Source organism: Orcinus orca, chromosome 13 (assembly GCF_937001465.1).
Source record: "Orcinus orca chromosome 13, mOrcOrc1.1, whole genome shotgun sequence".
Taxonomy (NCBI): Eukaryota; Metazoa; Chordata; class Mammalia; order Artiodactyla; family Delphinidae; genus Orcinus; species Orcinus orca.
This window is the reverse complement of record NC_064571.1, coordinates 36,021,548-36,042,652: the sequence shown is the minus strand read 5'-3', so window position 1 is coordinate 36,042,652 and position 21,105 is coordinate 36,021,548. Positions and strand designations below refer to the sequence as shown.

The following is a 21,105-nucleotide window of genomic DNA, read 5'->3' as shown; positions in this document are numbered from 1 at the left end:
GAAAAATAACTACCACTTATTGAGCACTTATTTTGTGCCAGGCACTATGCAAACCGTTCTATATGTCTCGTTTAATCTTCACAATAACCCTATCAAATAAGTATTATGATAATTGCTACCATTTTACATAGGTGACATGGTAAATATTTGTTTTGAATTTCAAAGTGCTATTTGCACCTGTGGTCTCTGCTAGCCTATATGGTCCATCTGTGCAGATTAGAAAAAGGTCCCCTCTATCAGTCAGTGTTCCAACCAGAAAGAGAAGATGGAGGCAAAAGGATTTAATTGAACAGAATTGAATAAAAGGACCTTTTACAGAGGTGTGGCCAGGGAGAAGGGAACCCACAAGGGTTGATGAGGCACCCAGGGGCTAGCAACAGTGAAGGCCTTTATTACCCACAGGCCTAAAAGAACAAGGGAGGGAATAGCATTGCTAGACCCCAATGAGAGCTAGAGCTGTGTGGGAGAGGCTGCCCAGCAGGACCACAAACACTGTCAGAACCACGGGGGGTCAGGGAGGGAGCATGTGCAAGGGAGGGTGTCTCATCTCCTACTGGTGATTCCAGGTGGCCAAACCCCACTGGCAGCCAGAAGGTAAGAAAGTCTCAGATGCTTTGTGTAGGGGCCACCATGTGGGGCACAGAACAGGGCAGAGAAGATCAATGAATGGGTCTGGCTGGGGAGGAGGAAGTGGAGATTAATCGGCACATAACTCCCTGACCTGACAAATTAGGAAACATTTCCTCTGGGCAGATGCAGCTCCAAGGATAAGTGACTTAGCCACGGTATCCCACTGAGGAACACACCCAGGACTGCGTCCTGTGATGTAGCGAGTGGAGACCAGCCTGGATTTCAGTCCCCACTCACCTCCTAGGCCAGGTGCCTTGGTGTCAGAGTAACCTGTATGCAGCAGGCTTGACTTGGCATGTCTGGCTATTAACACAGGAAGCACATAACCCCAAATATAGTTGTGGTAGGAAGCTGATAAAATGGGTCCCCAAGGAAGCCTCACAATAACTGAGCTGTCACTAATAGGTTGAAATACACCTTGATGTCTTGCCTCCGTCTGCTGAAGCTCATTTCCCCTGACAGGACCCTACTGCCTTAGACTTCTCTGGGCCCTGTGGAGCTTCTCAGTTGATGGTCAAGCCTCCTGAGTGCTCCCTGGGACAGGATCCCCTCCTCTTTCCACAGATCAGATCATAGCTCCAAGGACCTGCACTGCATCTGAGCATCAGGGAGGAGTCTCCATCTATCCTTGCTGGTCTTGTACCCAAATCACACAGAGTTGCCCATAATCTTGGAATGAGTTAATGTATCTTTCTTCTGATGTTATAGGACCATTGTTTCAAGGGATTTGAAGAGGGAGGAGGCAAGTTCATACCTACAAAATGATCATTTCTGATAGCCTTAAGTCTTCACTAATCTGCACAAACAAGACAGCCTGGCTTTTCTGGGAGTAACTGCATACTTGCCTGTGTTCCCAGGCTCGCAAGCTCTGTGAAAGGTAGGAGTGTCCCCATCTGTTCACTTTTTCCTCATTGCTTCTGAAAACTCTGCCCTTGGCTGGGCCCCTTGGTATGCAGAACCGTCTGGCTGAATCTCATTCTTTGCCAAAACATATGTTAAATTGGGTAGTTTCACTGTGGGTTATTTGCAAGAATATAGTTTTCTTGAACATTATAATTATACTTATTTAATTATTTATTCAATCCAGCATGAACGAGTTCTTGCCATGTCCCAAGTACTGAGGATAATGAAATAAAATCAAGGTCTCCACCCTCAGAAACATACCAAAAATATACCTGGACCCCAGATTTTGAGCTGAGAAGAACTTAGAGTTCTACTAAGTTAGGCCCTTACTTTTTGGCAGCTAAGCTATCTCCACTTTACAAAACACCAGTGGGAGGGTCAGAGAGTTAACAGTTTGCCTTGTCTGAGGCCCCATAGCTGGTTAATGGTAGCAAGGAGGCTAAAATACCACTCTTTCTCTCTTGTCAAGACATCTTGGTTAGCAGGGATGTGCTGAGAAATTCCCATTACCTGGCCAGGAGTTATTAGAGCCTGTCTCACCTTATTCACAAGTGGAACCACAGACTGGCCATTCTTGTTAGATGTTGCATTGGCCTGTAATGCTACTAGACTTAACAGGAAAATCAGAAAATCTCAACTTGGTAGTGACCTCATTTTCAAAGCCAGCCCTAAGACCTACAGGAAAGGTTTCTGGCTTAAGACACAATCCACACACCTCACTCTTTGGGTTAGAGAGGAAATGGCTTTGGCTTACCTGGTAGACCAGGTGCCCCTGTGCTGTTCCCGACTTGGTTTGCTTCTTGGCCAAGGGGATGAACTTCAACACTTCTGGCCTAGAATAAGGTCCTAGGGCTAAAAGATACAGCCTTTGCTGAGAGATGACCAAGGGGGCCTGGCCTCCGCACCCAATAGCCACACTCGCCCCTTAAATAAGAACAGAATTTTGATCCACGACTCTGTAGTTATACTGAGTTGCATAGCAGTGCAATTAATGCCGCTTAATGTAAACTGAAAACAGAATTTCTGCAGCTGCCAACTTCCTCCGGCTCAGCCAGTGCTATATGCTGACTTCATTTATAAGCATTATTTTCTTTCTCATTATGTTGATTGCAGAAAGAAAATCAGTCCAAGAAAGAGAAACAGACATCTAACTTCTACTGGCAACACGCAGAATGCGAAATTTAGATTGCAGGTATTGATTTCCATCTAGCATAGCACCAATTGCTCCATAAAATTGAAGCCCTTCTGACATCTCAGTCAATGGTCAATTTGAATACATCAGGCCCATGAGCTCTGCTGGACCCCAGCTAGGAATCTTGTCTGGGTATCACATTGCCTATTTTTTCAGTTCATTCCCTTCTCTCACCCCAGATTCTCTGCTGAATGTCTGATGAAAGCTTCATGAAAATAAATGAACTTTTGGTTTTCTAGTCATGCAGTCACTGCCATGGTTTCATTAGCAAGGGTCTGGCTGCCGCTGTAGGCATTTTCCTACATTCCATCTACTAATCTTGGATGTGTGAGATCCGTGAGTCAGCAACATCTGAATGGAGCATGGTCTGTTGGGCCACATGACAGGCATTGCTGTCTGCAAAAATCTTCAGAGTCCAAAAAAAAGACATTCAATGCTTGAGAAATAAGGGTTTCCCCAAACCTCGCTTTATAATAATAGAGAAGATAGAAGTTTTTACATAAGGTTATGGTAAGGGTGAATATGACTTTTGTTCTGAGCCAAACTGCTAACTAGTATGTGTGGTTTAGTGTTGGGAAGGGAATTGCAAAGCTGCAATAGAACACGTGGTAACTGAAGTCAGTACTGTCTCAGAAAATAGATGAGAGCTGACTGGACACCATGTTTAGCTATGAAACACCCCTTCCAGTCAAAATTCCGGATCCAGCTCCTAGGTCTTTTGAACAGTTCTTAGTATATCAGTTTCCCAGAAGCAGCTCACTTTCTGCAGTGATGACACAGACCTAGGGAAGATGATAGAAACTCATCATCAGTCTGACTTCATTCTTCCGTATATTGGCATTACTCTCCGTACCACTTGAAGCCAGTGGGAGCTTCCCCAGCCAAGCAGATCCACTGGGGTGGGAGAGTGCATTGGAAATCAGGCCATCCCTAGAAATAAGACACCACCAATGACTAAACTCTTGGGTGATGCATTTTCCAAAAGTGCTGGAAATCTCTGAAGAGTGCAGCTAGAGAATACTGCTCTTCAACAATCGAATCTTCCACATCTTGCTTCAACTTTCAGGACATATGAAAATGATAATGTCTATTGTTCAGTAGAGAGAAATATGGGAAAATTCCAAAGCAGACTCCAGAAAACAACACAAAAAAATGGCCTCCGCCTTATCCCCCAGCCCCCTGTACCCCAGTGGTGTGTCATTAGAGTTGTACAACTTAGAGCCTCAGTACTCAATCACATTCCAACCCTCATCGCCTGGGTCCTCACACCCTTGCAGGGCAGAGCCAAAACAGGCTTGCAGAGCAGCTATGACATCAGGAGATTTGGGCAGGGGAGTCATGGATTTTCTCAGTAGTTGTTTCCACATCAAAGGAGGAACTCCCCTGTCCTCATGAATGTGTGTTCTACCAAAGGATTTTACTATACTTACGCAACACCTAAACTGAGGTCCTGCCCCGGGCAAAATAGATACATTTCCTTTTCTGTGCTCTCCCATCTTCTTGTGTATAGTTTTGCTTTTCTTTCCCCACCTGCCCCCCACAGTACATTCTTGTTGAATTTTGTCTGATCTATACCCTCGCACTTCCAAAGACCTTCCCCTCTGCGCTTTCTCCCTAGCCTTCTTCCCTCGGAGAAAATGCACTTTTTCTTAGTTCTGTTTTCTTGTTTCTTGCTCTGTTCAATTCATCTTATTAACTGATTTAAACTAAAGTATTAATGGCTGAAAATGAAAACTAAAGGTGTAATCCAGCCAGACAACGTAAGTGTAAGAGAGTGACAATTTTTATTATTTTAGCTACTGGCATAATCACTCAGAGAGGAAACTCATTATTTGGGGAAAATAATTTATCAAGCTGTTTGGGGTAGAAGCTGAGACTCTGAGGGCAACAGTTTCAAAGGGAGCCCAGATTTTAAAAAAAGGTCCTTGAAGTGCTCTGCATGAGAAACTTGTGTTTTATTCCTGAGAGAAAAGGGAGAGATGAGAATAGATGGGTAGAGAAGTGTGGTGGAGGGAGGAAGATGCTACAAGAACCTGTGTTCTTTGTGAGATAAAGAGCTGGTGAGATTTCTACATGGGAAGGGGGCAAAGCACATTTGAAGAATGGGGGTGTCTAATATTTCATTTAAAATCGTGATCATGCTCATTATTGCAGTGAAAACTCTTTTTCTCCAAACCTTCATTCACATCCACTAGACACACAAATATATTTTGTGAGTATATTTGTGTACCTGTGTGTAAAGAGAAAAAAAGAGTTTCACAGTTTCATCAATGAGGTACATGCAAAAGCAAGAACTCACAGACTGAAGTGACCCTGAGAATAAAAATCTGGTTTCCCTACTCCTAGGAATTCACAGAAATCTTTAGGAGGATTTGCCCTTCCAAAGTATGCAGTTATGGGTTTTACCTAATATGATCTAGATCTAAAGGAACAGGCAGGGCAGCTGCTGTAATATTTGTAGTCCAATGAAGTGAAAGGACGTACGGTAGAATTTGTTCATGGGGAAAGGAGGAAGGGAAATGAAGCTTCCCCAGAGGGTGAAACAAGCCTGGAAGGCTTGTTAAGACCACTCCCCTTGGGATAGGAAGGAGGGAAGAGATTTTGGACTCCTGTGGCCTTAAGTGGAAGCTGGGAAGATTCCATGTGATATGGCATGGGACAATCCCTCTTCACTGTGCCCGGATCTGTGAAGATAAGTGCCTTCATGCAGTGTAGATTGGAGAGGAACCTTCTGCCTTGATGGGTGGAATTTTTGAGCAACAAATACTAGAGCCAGTGTGGGGCTAATAGTATGGGCCACGTGACATTTTTTTGGCAAGAGCAGCAACACGGTGGACCAGGTCAGTTAGATCTGGCTGCAGTCATCAGGCGAAGGCACAAAAACAAGGAGTGACAGCATGTGTGACGTTTTTCCAGGTCTCCCCTCCACTCCCATGTCAGCAGTGGCTAGGATCTGGGAGGAGCTGGATTTTTCTGCCATTGACAAGCAGGGTAAGCAGATAACTAATGTGTTCCAGAAAAACATGTTTTCAGGTGTAACCTGGGCAGGGGTGGGGTTGCGGGGGGGAATCTGTTATTATCAGGATATTCTAATGCAAAAGAAAATTTTAGAAACAAGGTAGTCTTTCCCATTATACTCATTAATGAGATAATTTCCTCATGCCGGGTATATGGGTAGATACTGAATAGTCTTCATTTCTAGGCTTTACAACAACCCAAAGAGGTAGATGTTATATATTTTACAGATGAGAAAATAGAGGTTTCAGAAGATTAAAGACTATTTATCTCCAAGTTCAAATGCTAGGATGCTCAAGGGAGGAGAGATGCAGTTTTAATTGGTCTCACTGCCGAGTTGGTTGTCTTCTATGGCAGGAGTCAACAAACTACAGTGGTGGCCCACAGTCTATTTATGCCCCATTAGCTAAGAGTGGATTTTATTGTACATTTTGAAAGGAGTATTTCAAAGGAAGAAGTAATATACACGACAGAGAGCATATGTGTCCCACAAGCCTAAAATAATTACTATCTGGACCTTTGCAGAAAAGATTTGCCAATCCCTGTTCTGTGGCATAAACCCACTACTCTTCCTCTGCACCAGGGCAACCCTGAATATGACTGTCGATAAGCATAGGTACCACCTCTGCCTCATGATGAGGAAATGCAGGTATTTCATGTACTTGGTGTTGCTTAAAAATCCTTGTCGGACCATCAAGATGGCTCTCAGCTAGAGCCTTAAAACATCAAAACACAGTTTGTATAAAACACTGAGGAAATGATAGGATTACAAAAGCAGAGGCTTCCTCTAGAGTGTGACCTTATGACCTGGAGACTGAATTACTTAAGGGGTCTAGGGATAAGCTTAGAGGTGTAGGACCCCCTGAAATTGTGCACAATTATCATACAGGTGATGACTTCTAAAACGTTATGAAATCTGCTTCTAGAGCTCATGGAGGTGTGGAAACAGAGACTATTGAAACTGGAAAGGACATTGAGATTAATCCCATAGGCCTAGAGCTATGTCCTTTTCTCTTTGCAGTATATCCTCTTTCTCTAAATGGTTCCCTCTATCCACATTCATGGCTGGCTTTATGATCTAGACACATATTCCAGTGATCTAGAGTCTATAGTCAATGCCCTTCTTCCAGACTCTACTGGAATGTCTCAGCTCCACAAGTGCCAGGAGGAAACTTGTACTCTTTCACTCACACCACATTTTTTTTAGTGTTCCCAGCTATACACACTAGAGAGCAAGACATCACCCTTGCTTTCTCACTCTCCACCATCACTCTTCCCCACCTCCACTTCATCACCAAATCCTTCCTAAATGTCTCCTAGATCTGCCCACTTTCCCTCTGACTCTCTCCATCAGCCTATACCCAGCTACCTCCATCTTTAGTTATCTACTTGGGCTGCCACTGCCACCACCAACCCCTCTCTGGATCATTCTCCTGTTACTTCCAGACTGTCACAGGTTGGGTTTCCTAAAAAGCTGACTTGGGATGGAGACTAGGATGCAAGAAGTTGATTAGGTAGTGTTTCTTGTGGAAAGGAAAGGAGTGAGCTTGGACGGAGGGAGAAGTTGGTGCTGCAGTGAAGTTTCAGCTGAAGCCTCAGCTAACGCTGTGGGGACTTCTGAAGATGGGATGACCCTTCAGAGCTGCCCCAAGCTGAGAGCAACAGGCCTCGTCTTTATACCCCTGCACTGATCAGGCTGGAAGGGGTTGGTGGTGAAAAGGACGTAACCTTGGTCACCGTGGCTCTGCGGTTCAGGCAATTTCCGAAGGGATTGGACAGCTGAGGACTGCTTGGCAGTACTTTCAGCAGCTGGGGTAACAGATTCTTCATTTTTGAAGGGGAATTTGTGTGGCACAGTGAATGTTTCAATTCTGATTATATCATCCTTTTGTCTAAAACTCCTCAATGACCTTCCAGTGGCTCTTAGGAAACATCCAAACTGTGTAACATGGTCTTCAAAGCTGTGCATGGCCTGACCCCTACTTGACCTTTCCAGCTTCATCTCCATCCTACTCGACTTTGCTTTCTGGGCTCCAGTCACGCTGGCCTGGTTTCAGTCCCTCATATTTATTTTGCTTCCTCCCACCACTGGGCCTTTGCACATGCTATTCACTATCCTGCCCTCCACCTGAGGGCAGTACCCTCCACCTCCACTTTACCTAGTTAAGCCTTTAGATCTCACCTCAACGCCTCTTCCTAACCTCCCTGATGAGGCCGGTCCTCCGTTGTAGACTCTCACAGCACCTGCTCCTCTGTGCAGTAGCACTTGGATCAGTTGCAGTTTTTGCAGTCGTCTGTGTGCTTGTTTCACAGTCGACCATATCTTCCTTTAGAGGGGTCACTCCATGAGGACAAGGCTGTGCCCATTTCTTGCTCAGCTTTCAATTCCTAGGGCCTTTTACAGTTCCTGACCCGCAGTGAGTGCTCAGAGAATATTGGTTGAATGAAAAGTGCATGAAAGCCCTTATTTTGTGGGTCGGGTCACCAGAAACTGAAGAGGTCATATGGACTTGTTCAGAGTTTAATAGCTGCTTGGTGGTAGAGAAGGACATTTAAAGTTATATGTGTATTGCATATTATTTGGAGATTGTGTGGCCTATTCAGAGGCAAGTTTACAGCTAAAGTTGATTGCTGCTCCTCCCTTCGGCTCTCCTCTTGAACTGGACCATTGCTTCTTCTCTTCCTAGTGTTTGTTTCCCCACATTAGTTGTGGTCTTCACTTACATAGTCAAAAATAATAATAAAAAACCTCAAGTGGATTGATGGATTAAATCCAGTCAGACAGGACTTTAAAAATAATTTAAAACCCTACATGGCACCAAATACTTAGTTGACAAATGCCTTTGCTTTTCACCCAGTTGTTTTCACATGATGAAGCTGTAATCTTTACTCCATCCAGATGTCCCCCACCACCACCCCCAAGTCCAGACTTCGTAGTAGAGAGAGTGAGAGAAACAGGCAGAAGAAAGGAGATTGGCCTACATGGTATGTTTCTGGGCTCAAGTTTAGAGAACAGTGATTTGGAATCCTGGGTCATAATTCACCAATCAGGCTACATATGCAAATGAGAACATCCTGACTTGTTCAAAAGAGTTCTGTAAATAATATTATTCATCTCTTAGAAGCAAGCCATATTTTTACTGGACTTTTTACTTCAGACCTGCATTACTAATGAGAATATATATTTTGAAAACTCTGTTATTTATTTCCCTTCTGCTTAATATTTCAATCAAACATACATTTACCATATTAATCACAGAACATGATGGTTTTAAAACCTCAGAAATCATTTTAATTGAATACCTCATGTCTGTTTAAAGTTAATAAAACCTTTTTTTTAAACATCATTGTATCCAATTTTAATTTCTTGCTGTAGGACATTCACCCCTCCCTTCCCTGAATTTTTTTTGAGTGTTAGTCTTATAAAAAATTCATATTTTACTTTGAGATCAAAGTTAGATTCCTTTTATGCTAGTGATACTAACCTGTTATTTATTTAATATCAGTGCAATACCCAATAAAATGGAGAATTGTGTCCAATGATAGAAATTTATGATGTATCAACTCAAAGTATATTTTGAAATAAGAAACTCTCAGCTGATACCAGTCATCTTCAGACAGGAAAGTTCTGTTACAAGACCTTTATGTACCTGCATCAGAGGGCGTTCTGGGGGGGGTGCGGGGGATAGGGGATTGGACATGACACCAAACGGCATTTCTTTCATTAATTTGGCTAGAAACAGCACAGGTGCAACAAATATGGATTTGGGTATTCAAACAATGGAATTCATTGTTCCACAAATCTGCGGTGTTCCCAATTCTTCCCATTTACTTTTAGAGTTGTGTAGTGTTCCTGGTCTAGAGATAATAGGTAATGAATGGCTCTTCAGCTATCCCTTTTATCAGAATTCCCTGGCTCTATGTTCATGTTGTAAAGAGAAGCGAAAGGTGAGTTGAACAAATTTCATCTCAGAAACCTTGGGCATCCATTTCCTTGAGGCTTCACACATTGGGGTTTGATTAGCTGGGTGGGAATTTCTCTTTTAAACTTTGTAGCCAGCGCTGCTTTAACAGAAGGCTTCACTTATAGCTCTTCTTACACAAACAGGCGATTTGCCTGACGAACCATGTGCAAGGTCAATGAACCCATTCCTTTGGGAGAATAATATCCAAATATCACTTAGCTAGGGTGACCATATAACTCACCTACCAAACTGGGACCCTTTTCAGTATTAAAGAGGAAGCATTATTGAGTCGGAGCAGTAAGTGTAGACCTCAAGCATCCATGGAAAAATAGCGCATCTAGTTGCTTTGTCTATTGTGTATCTGGAGCACCGACCTCCTTCTTCTCCCAGAGGAATTTTCCATGAACACTTCTCTGCAAAAAGAGTTAATTCTTCTTCTATGCCTCATGAACTTGGTCGGACACAAGATTCTTAAAATCACTCGAATCTATCAGATCATTTTGATTACAGTGGAAAGTTCTGAAACTCCAGGAAATGACCTGATACAAAGTAGATATTAGGTCCACCTTTAAGTCCCCCTGACACAGCCCTATTTGTGACCTCACAGTCCTGGAGACCCACAGCTCCAGAGCCCTGATGACAAGTCAGTGTGACCAACTCTCCACATGGCTGCATGACAGCAGCTCACTGAGGGCTCGGATCATCTTTTACTAGTTTACAATCCTGATGATGCCCATTTTAGGTTGTTTTCTGTTTGACCCTCTGGAATCTGCCTCCAAGGATGCAAGGACCCCAGGGTAGCACATCACAGAAAAGTGTCAAACTGTTTTAATATTTTGATCCTTTCTCCCTGAGAGAGTAACTGTGAGCCAGCTTGAGGAAGAACTCAGCCAGTGGAGTGTGGGCCTTCCCCATCACATTGTAGGCCATTCTGTTTTTGAAGAGACAAATGTGTGGCAGACAGACTGCTCATGGCTGCCTTTCCTAGAGTTACACAATCTTGGTCTCAGACCCAGAGGTCAAATCATACAGTCTTGAATTTTTTTGAGGGAGACTTTGTTTAGGAATTTTTCTTCCTGAGAGAATCCTTTGTTTGGAAGTGACCAGAAAGGATGAGTTATTGAACAACTCTTCAGTCATGGTCTGATGGGCAGAGAAAAAGCAGTGCTCCTATTACCCACAGACCTTCACGAAGACAAGTGCAATCAGTTGCAGATAATTAAGCTGTTCATAATCCAAATACTGGAGACAAATTTCCTTAGTCTCAAGCCGTGGGGCGGAGAGAATGTGCTTTCCAAACTAAGCTACGGAAAGAAGGGAGGAGATGAGGAAAACTCTTGGCCAATATTTTACATGATTCTCAACCCAAGGAAACCCCAGGCCATCAAAGGGCTTTCTTCTTATGGTGCAGTTCTATCCTGAGAGAAATAGCAGAAACTTCACAATATTGAACAGGAGATAATTAAATCATTATTTCCCTGCACTAATTCTGAGTGATGAGTGCCAGGGGTGAGCTTCAAGTGTAACACAGGAGGTGATATGGTGCAATGCAGTGGGTGATCTTTTTCAGCTGGTACTTCAAGCAGCAAATAACTCTTTCCATGAAAAGAGACTTAAAATGTGCTTCCCGATACCTCATAGCAGAGAAGACACTGAATAAGGTAGAAAGAAGGCAGGTTAAAAAAAGCTGGGGTTTGAGAGACACAGGGCTAAAGGATCATGCCGCCATTTTATTGACAAGTCGTCAAGCTGTCACTATTCATTCGCAGAGTGTGTTGAAAGAATTTTTCATAGGTGTAAGTTGGTAAAGTTTTAGTTCTTAAAAAGTGGCAAATGCACATAGAAAGACCATTATTTTTTCTGTGACTAAGAAGAGACTTGTAAAAAAACAGCCATCTTAATGCTGAAGGTTTGAAACAGTAAGATCTGGGACAGGGAGAAAAGGCTAAAAGATGGTTCCTCTAGTCACGTTTGTTAAAGGTTATCACTAGTTCCTTAATGAACAGGAAGTAGAGATTGTAAATAAGGATCCTTTTTAGTTCATTCCATATAAATATATGACTCAGGACAGTCATTAGGAAGTTTCTTTATCCCCCCACATTTAAGGGTGGTCAGAATACTAAAAAGTCTTGGCAATATTTACATTAATATAGAGTTTACCTTCAAATTCTTCACATATTCGTTGTTAATCTCATCCTTCTGAGAAGGTCATAAAAGGCATCACAATTCCTATGTGGTAGGAAACTAAGGCTGTGGTGGCATAATGCCTTGTCCAACATCTCATGTCTAGTCAGTAGCAGACCCAAGACCAGAGCTGAGGTCTCTTGACTCTCAGACTCCTCTGCATATCATGTCACACCACCTACACTGGGGCAAAGGCAAAGCTTCCCCTCTCATTTCTCCCACTGGAAGAAAGAGGCATGCAAAGCTATGATTAGTGTTAGGGAAAGTAGGCGAATTGAATGGCATTTACTGGTAGGCAAGTTAGCTGAGCTTATGAGAAGACCATCTGAGTCACATGGCATGTTGCTTAGTGAGATTGCAGAGCATTCTAGAAAAAAAAAAAAAAAGCCAAATTGGCACAAAAAGTTTACTCAGAGGACTAGCAGAGGATAATTTCAGATAAACACCAGCAATGAGTGGTGACAATGAGGAGGAATAATGTGGGGCAGCACAGAAAAGACTGGAATATGCTTGAGAAAAATCTTGATTTTATTGTGACTACATCACTTTTACGAGGTCCAAGATCTTGAGCAGAGCATTTAATCTCTCTGTACCTCAGTTTCCTTATATGTTAACCTGCTATCCTCCTCACAGGGTTCTGTCAGAATCAAATGAGATAATGAACATGATTTTCACAATTCTGAAGTGCTAGATAAAGGTAAGAAATTATAGAGCATTACACATAGTAGTTACTTAACAAACATTTGTTGAACTAAAAAGGCTATTTCAACTGGAATTGATTATCACATGCATGGTGATTCCTAAGATTGTGTGCCAATAATTACTGCTTTAATGGAAATGGCTAAGTGAATTAACCTGCTGCCAGAATTATGGATCCAATAACATTTTAGAAAATTGTTTTTATTCTTCAGCGCTGAAATATCTGGGTATGGAATGCAGTAACAAACATGCAAATTTTGGCCAACAGCCTGGGTGTTTTTGCTACTTGATAAAATTGGAATGCTTGAATACAGTTTTCCATTTGAAAGGCACATTACAAAAATCTACCAAGACAAGTTAAGCATGTGTCTCTGGCAGAGAAATCAAACAAATGTAGAGAGTGAGAAACATCAATGCAATGCTAGCTATTTTAGTGCTCTATTATCACCCACAGAGATTCTTAATACAATACAAAAATTTCATGATTATAAATTCCAGTTATATGGCCTGCCTTTTAGGCTCTCAGGGTTGGCATTGCTAAGAACAGATTAATCTGAATTTTAAAAAAGTTACTAACCAGTCATAATAAACCTCCATTTCATATGTGTATGTATGTACATATATGCATATATATGTATATTACATACATATGTGTTAATAAGAAGCAACTACTATAATAAAGAACAATATTGCTCTTCATGTAATCCTGTAATTTCGCCAATAGTTAACTATCCAGAGAACATCTTGTCTGTAAATGGCTTTCTGTGGGTCTTGAGTTGCTTTGCTTTTAACCCCTGTGCAGTCCTTTTCTACTTTGCTCTATTGCTTTGTGAAGAAAAAATGAGGCGTCACCAGCTGTTGTTGCCTACTTAAACTAATATTAGGGCCAAATCTCTGGTTTCTTGAAAACTTTCTTGCGTCCATCATTCTCTAGGTATCTCTGCCCATAAAACATACCAAATACTTTTAAGGACAAGTTGACCCTGACCTAGGGCACTTGTGTGTTTGAGGAGATTGTTTAGTTTTTCCAGGGGCATGGCCAGTGTGTTTTATAATCTAGAAGTGCCTCTCCATCACGCAGCCTGGGTTGGGTTGTTGCAGTCTATCTGGAGGCAAGGCTTTCCGACTGTGAATTGTTCCTGCGTAAATGGATTCAGCCATTTGGGCTGCACTCACAGTAGTGCTTCCTCTCTCTAAGCCGTGAGAGATTCCTTTATCCTGGGCTTTCAAATACCAGTTAGCACACAAAATAAGAACAATAAAGGCAATTTTGTGAATTTTAAAAATTGGAATAAAATATATGTAACATGAATTTCACCATTTTAACAATTTAAAGTGTATAGTTCAATAACATTAAGTACACTCAAATTGTTGTGCAATCATTACCACCATCCATTTCCAGAACTTCTTCATCTTCTCCAACTGAAAGTCCATAGCCATTAAATAATAACTCCCCAACCCCCAGACCCTGGAATCCATCATTCTACTGTCGGTCTGTATGAACTTGACTACTCTAGGCATCTCATGTAAATAGAATGAAATAGTATTTGTCCTTTTGTGACTGACTTATTTCACTTAGTACAGTATCCACCAGGTTCATCCATGTTGTAGCATGTGTCAGAATTTTCTTCCTCTTTAAGGCCAAACAATATACCATTATACGGACATACCACATTTTATTTGTCCATTCCATCAGCAGACATTTGGATTACTTCCACTTTTTGGTACCATTCGTAAATGATGCTGCTGTAAACATGGGTGTGGCAACTTAGTGAGTCTTTATAAAGTTAAATGTGTTTAAAGATCTGTCCTTCCAATTCTTTCCTCGGTGTTCATCTGTCTTTTTGATGAAATGATGGTGATAACAGTTTCTTTTTCCTTACTTGGTAAAGTGTTGACAACTCTAAGCCAATCTTCTTTAAAAAAATTTAAGTCTGGAAAACATAGAAATTCTTCTCAAATGTGGTAGAGCGTCAGAATCACCTGGAAAGTTTTGGAAACTATAGTTCTCAGGAGCCTGCACTAAACTGATTGAAACCCAGTCTACAGAGGTGAACTCAGGCACTGATATTATTTGAAAGCTTCCAAAAATTATTCTAATTTATGACTACATTGAGGAATTCCTTATGGCTTTCCAGAACTATGTGTCAAGCTAGATATATCATTTTGGTCAGTGGCTACCCCTCCACCACCACCAAACCTATCATGGGGTGAAATCTACCAAATATTAAGCATGTCCAGGACAAGGAGATTCTGAGCTAGGACTGAGGCTATGTAAAGATTAAATTCCACGGTGCAGTTTTTATTTCCAAATCCAAGTTGAAGTTTGTGTGGTTCCCCCACAGCTGCTTGCACCTGTTCTATAGGGAAAGGAAAGAATCAGTTTCCATGACTTCTCTCCTTCTTCCCACCTCCTCAGAGTTCTTGAACTTGGCCACATCATGCTTCCAAAACTACATTCGACCCAAAGTGTACAATATCCAGCCTCCTTGATTTTGCTATTTTCTGAAGCTAGCCCAGTTTGAGAGGGGTTTGCTTTCACTTACATATTTATTGATTTTCTTTTTCACAACTAAATATCTACAGAATCTACCACATGTCCAAAGGGTCAATAAATCACATAGAGAAGCATGTCAAAAATGATGAAGAAAGTTGTGTACCACAAGAATCTTTTGAGTGCCCTCCATGGGAAGAACACACCATCCGTGAGGTGAACACACCATCCACGGGGTGAACACATCCACGCTGACTGTTCACCTTCACTGCCTCCTAAATACTAAACATCAGTTGTTGGCATGTGATTAGTGAGAAGGCTCTGAGTTGTGATGTTTTGAGAAAAGCAGTACGTTCCTCATTATCCACAAATCCATGGGTATGAGAGTGTGAGCTCGAGTATTAGCATTTCCACATCCATCTCCCATCCTCTCTGCAACCTCCAGCAAGGCAGCTTGCCTTATTAGTAACGTGTTTGGGATTAACAGCTTTGCTATTGTGTTAGCGTCTCTGTCATTACCCAGGGAGGGAAACTGGCAAGTGCTAAACCAGTTACTAACAGACTTAAAACAGTGGGGTGGGGTGGAATTCTCACACAGCAACCCACCTCAGAGCCAAAACTTCACCAGCTACAAGCAAGGTGTGTGCACCTTTAATAAAATGGGTTTTATAATTAGGGTAGGGGAATTTTTAAATGTGCTAAAACTCTCATATAGAATTAAAAAGAAACGCCATTCAGATATTTACCAAGTAATGGAATCCCATTTCCATCTGTTCTGGGTTCTTTTCAACACCTCTTCCCTTAGAAGTGCCAAAAGGAGAAAAATTTTAGGCTTGCAGCGTGAATTGTAGGAGAGCCAGCCTGGAGTGCTGTATTGGGAGGGGCTAGACCTTGAAAATGGCTGGAATTATTAAAAGTGTCTGGCAGGTACAAAGAGGACCTATGGGCTCAAGGGGTTGTAAGGCTGACACGCAGTGAGCTGGCTTTCTGCAACCATGATGCTGGCAGAAATCTCTGGCCAGCACAGAGCCCAGTGGAGGAAGCCCAAGAGTAGAAGCTGGGCCAGGTGTGTTTGCACCTCAAGGCCTTTCTGATGGTTACCACCATTCTGGTGTCAGCCCCATCCCTGGGTCACTTTCTCCTAAACCACTTTAGACTGAAATTGCAAGCAAGAGACACAGGTGCTAGAGAGAAACTCTCCCACTATTCTGGGCATACACCCAGATTTCCCGTCTTGGTTATCACATGGCTCTGCTCTGGAGTTGCAAAGAACAGAATAATAAGCATTTCCCACTGATAGTCTTCCTCACCCCTCAGTGGTAACCAGTTCTGTGTCACAGAAGTGGAAACTGAGAGTCTAAAAAAAAAAGTTCCCTGAACCATTCTGAGACTAAACTCAAGAATCAAGCAAAGAATTTGCCCTTCATTACTAATTGAAGGTTCCAGTTTCAAATTAGTCTGCCTTCAGCCAAGGTTCTCAGGCCCCTCCCAGCCATCGATGGAATGAATGCCAACTGCATGTTGTGACTTCTCATGGTGACGTGGACCTCCCTGCCCCCAGTTTCTTTCACCACTTTCTCCATGGAGCAACATACCCTCCTATTGTTAGAATGAGGTTTACCTCCAACATCCCCAAGTTCAACACCATAAGGGAACCCCATGACTTAGCCTCAAACACCTGTGCCAGTGAACCTGTAATGATGCTGGAGCCATGGTGGTCAGAATGGCGAGAAAAAAGCTGTTCCAGAGGAAGAGAGAAGGGCCAGGCTGGGGACTTGGGAAGCGAACTTTATTCACATCATAATTTTGCCAGAGGCAGGTCCTATTTCTAGTTTCTAGAGCTGGTGACAAAACTTTGTGAACCAGCGATTTCAACACGCGGTCTGACAGGATTTTCCTGATTTGTGAGCTTTCTAATCTAAAAAGTCTTGCAAAGCAATAATAACCCAACCCACCAAGTGACAGATTCAACAAATCACTTTGGTGAAAGGAATAAAAATGTATGAAACGAGGGCTGAACTACAAAGTCTAGGACATTCCATTGCACTTTGGAACCCAGAAGGTATGTCCAGGTATGGGAGGCTTCAGAGTCTATTCAGTTCACAGACAGACTTGAAGGCAGCTTGCCTCGTGGATACACTAGCTCTCGCTCTTTCCACTCTCCCCATCTCTTTTCTGGCAGTGCTTTCCCTTGGGGAAGGGCAAGAGATGGGTAGATGTGGGTCAAATTCACCGTAGCCCCTTTGGTTCTTGACACAATGCTCTCCCAGGAGTAATTGCATTCACACTCCCAGCTTTAATTGGCCTCGTTAGTAGGTCCATCTCTGAGCCTCAGAAAGTCATGCTTTACCTGTTCTCCCTGCGGTGTAACTATGTGAGAAAATATACATTGATGTCTGTCTAGAAAAGAGGGCTGGTTAGAACTGTGAGGTAGACCCAAGGGAACCTGGTACCTTCAGACAGAGATCCTGCAGTCAGGAGGCAGTCTGGGCCTTCCCTGGCTGTGTTGCCAAGAGCCTCAGCAGGACTGGAGACTGCTAGTGGGTGTCAGCTGGTCTAAATACCTCTGTGATTCTGAATTATTAGGCATTGCCATGGAGGAAGCGTCCGCCTTATAAAGGGCCAGAAAGTAAATATTTTAGGTTCTGTGGGCCTTACGGTCTCTACTGTGACTACTCAACTCTGCCACTATGGGGCAGAAACACCATAGCATCCATAAATGAACAGGCACGATCATGTTACAAGAAAACTTTATTTACAAAAACAGACAGTGGGATGGATTTGGTCCCTGAGCTATAGTTTGTTAACCTCTGCCTTTGAAGTTGTTGTCATATAATCTTTGGTTAATTGAGTTCTACAGAAGCATATATGTGCTGTTACTTTCACATTATATATGTATTTGCATTGTGTATTTGTCTATTGGACTCCTTGGTACACATTTAATTCCTCGAGAAGTCTGTAAAATAAACTATCACACACACACACACACACACACACACACACACACTCTCTCTCTCTCTCTCTCTCTCTCTCTCTCTCTCTCTCTCTCTCTCTCTCTCTCATTTTTTCCTCACAGTCTCTGCCCTTTCCTAGTCTTTGCCAGCTGCTAGGAGACCTTGGGAGCAGGGTCCATCACCCCACGCACAACGTGTATTCATTCATGCTCCTATTAAAAAGGTACCTACTCCAAGAGCTTTCAAAATTTTTAAACTATGACCCATCATAAGAAATACATAAATGTATTTTATATCATGGCCCTGTATGTACATATGGTATACACATATCGAGAGAGAGAGAGAGAGAGAGATTGCAAAACAATATGGGTCCTTACTATGTGTGCTGTAGTCTTTTCTCTTTATTATATTCTATTCTGTTTCATTGATTTAATGGTGACTGTAACCACGCCATTTATGTCCTAACCCACTGCTAGGTAGATTCCTTCAGTTTGAAAACAGTGACCTGCCCTTAGAGTCACACACCCAGTCCCTCCTCAGCACTCACCTACCACGCTCGAGAAGAGAAACAACTTCAGCAAGTCCTTCTGGGGCCAGGAGCCCTAGACAAGTAATGGTCTCAGCCTCCCTAGCTTCACCTTTATAATCTTTGAATATAGATCTCATCAAAGTAAAGTCCACCTAGTTTGCATGCTCAGAATTCAGTTTCAGAGGGAAGACAGCTTCAGCAGATCAAAAACGTTACTAAATCACAGGAGGCATGAATGGAGAAGCAGTGAAGTTGAAGCAGCCTCCTCCTTCCTCCCCATGCACTGTCCCTCTTCTCCTCCCTCCTCCTCTCTCCCTCCTTCCCCCACCCCCGCTGCTCCCCGCCTCTCTCCCCTCCCAAACGGTACCCAAGGTGTGAAATGTGTTTGGTGAGTAGCGGTGTGTATGTTTTCCTGCGTGTGCCCTAGAATCCCCTCAGGTAGATGCGGGCACACTTTAACACTGGCCTTGGCGGGCTCACACACACAGCCGCATCCCAGACACCTCAGACCACAGGGTCTGAGGGCATGTGAGGGTGAAGGTGACGCTGCTCTCCACACCCGCCGGGAGGGAGGGCCTGGCTCTGGTCCCACCAGGGCTTCCACATTCCCACTCCTGTAGGGCTGGAGGCAAGAATGATAAGGGCAAAGGACTGAGAGTTCCGGTCAGAGCCCTGAACCCTCCAAGAAGCTGCTCATTCTTCCAGAGGGTTGTATTTCTCCATCTTCCTGGAAAATCATCATCTCACTCCCCTATCCTCCAGGAGCAGGCCTCCCTGGGCAGCCCTTCATCTTCCACCCAGGAAAAGAAAATGTTTTGACTCTGGGAGGAAGAGGGTAGAGAAGGCAGGGACTCCCCTTGGGCTCCCTGTGACGTCCAGGCCGGGAGGAAGGAAGCCGGTGGGCAGGATGGGTGTCCGTGGAGCATAGCCACAGACACACAGGTTATACTAAAAAATTATTCATTGTTTCTCTGGAATCCCAATTCCACTGGGTGTCCTTTATTTTAAGATTTTGCTGAATCTGACATCCCTGTTCTGATGTGCGCAAGGAGAATGGTGGAGGGGGGGCAGGTTTACACCTTGCAGAACAAAGCTGCTGCGTTCCTTTGGGGGCTGGGATGGCATGAACACTGGAGCCATTTCTAAAGGGCTTTGAAGAAATTTCTTGGCAGCGTCAACAACCTTGCTGTTGCATCTTACTTGGAGAGACAGTCAGAGCCAAGGAATAAATATCATTTGTTTCCCCATCAGATACACTTTCTTGAGTAACCAGTGCACTGGGGCTAAAGGTGGAAACTAGGACCATTCCAGGCAAGCCTGGCTGCATGAGCACTCTAGCCACCAAACGCAGTGTGTCATGGCCTGCTATCTTCTGAGCTATCAACTCCTTTAAGACACGAATCTCTGAATAATTCTTTGTTGAACTGAATTGAAAAGCACTTAAGTCCCTCCCCTTCCCCACCATGTCTTGGTCTGGGTTTGTGGGTAGACAGACGTTAATCTGCCCAGATGCAACTGGGTTCTAAGCCCATCTTCCTTCACCCGGGAGGAAGTTTGATGGCTTCTGTATCCGGAAACCAATTTCTGAAACAAACAAATGCCTCTGAAGAACTGATCATTCTAAATGCATTTTAAAGCAGCATAGCTCTCCATGAGAGCTAAATTATGTCAACTAACTGGTGGTTCTGAGGACAGAAATACACACCCAAACACCAATAGGCAGGTGCATTAAGTCAAACAACTTGTCTTCTGAAGGGTCAAATGAGGAACCAGCTTAAGTCAGTGAAAAAATACTTCTTGTTGGACCCCCTCCTTTGGCCCTGATCCCCAGTCATTTCATTGAATGTATCTGATTCTAACACCCCAAACTGCTTGTTTTGTCTCCATAAACTTAGGGTATTTAGGACCCAGTCTCCATACAGCTGTCCTCTCTGGTAGGGATTTTGAGGAGAAAGTCATCACTGCCCTTTTGTTTTCATCACACTCCATCGCCCTCTGCAGTGGGGACCCCTCCCGTGCTGTGGGGCTGACCAGGCTCTTAACGCGATGAGATCCCAATAGAGTAGTGCCTGCTTCCCTTGTACACACATGGCCTCTTTTCAGTACTCAGACCACATTTCCTTAAGGTTCTCTAAAACCTAGAGGGCCTTGTCATCAGGTACCCAATGGAATGGGAGAATTTGCCTTTTCTTAATGTTGGTTTGTTAAGATTAACATCCTTTAAGTTCAGTTGGACCACGTTATTGAGCCCGTTTCATCTTGGAGGAATAAGTTGTTGTAAGGAGGATAAAGTTGCTAAGTTTCAAGGTGAAACCCTGAGGGAGGCTGAAGAGAGAGACACCAGGAATGCTGATAAAGGCTGTAATTTAAAAGATATATCCTTACTCCCAGATTTATTCAGGTGTTTTAGGCTTTAAAGATGTTAGAGTCCATGGTGGAAAATCGTGTGCTTTGAAGAAGCCTGAATTTTATAATAATTCCATCATTGTTTTCCCCTGGTATAATTCAACTTTTTAAGTAACGTCAGAAGGCACCAGTTA

The 21,105-nt window shown here is 43.1% G+C and overlaps 1 long non-coding RNA gene across 1 annotated transcript in view; it reads left to right on the top strand.

Annotated features, from left to right (window-relative positions):
- The window catches only part of LOC125960922 (uncharacterized), a 46,786-nt gene extending 26,787 nt beyond the window's left edge, over positions 1 to 19,999 (top strand). Inside the window, exon 3 of the long non-coding RNA XR_007471110.1 lies at positions 19,817 to 19,999. This is a non-coding gene — a long non-coding RNA (uncharacterized LOC125960922). The remainder of the gene's footprint in view (positions 1 to 19,816) is intronic.
- The last annotated feature ends 1,106 nt before the right edge of the window (positions 20,000 to 21,105 follow it).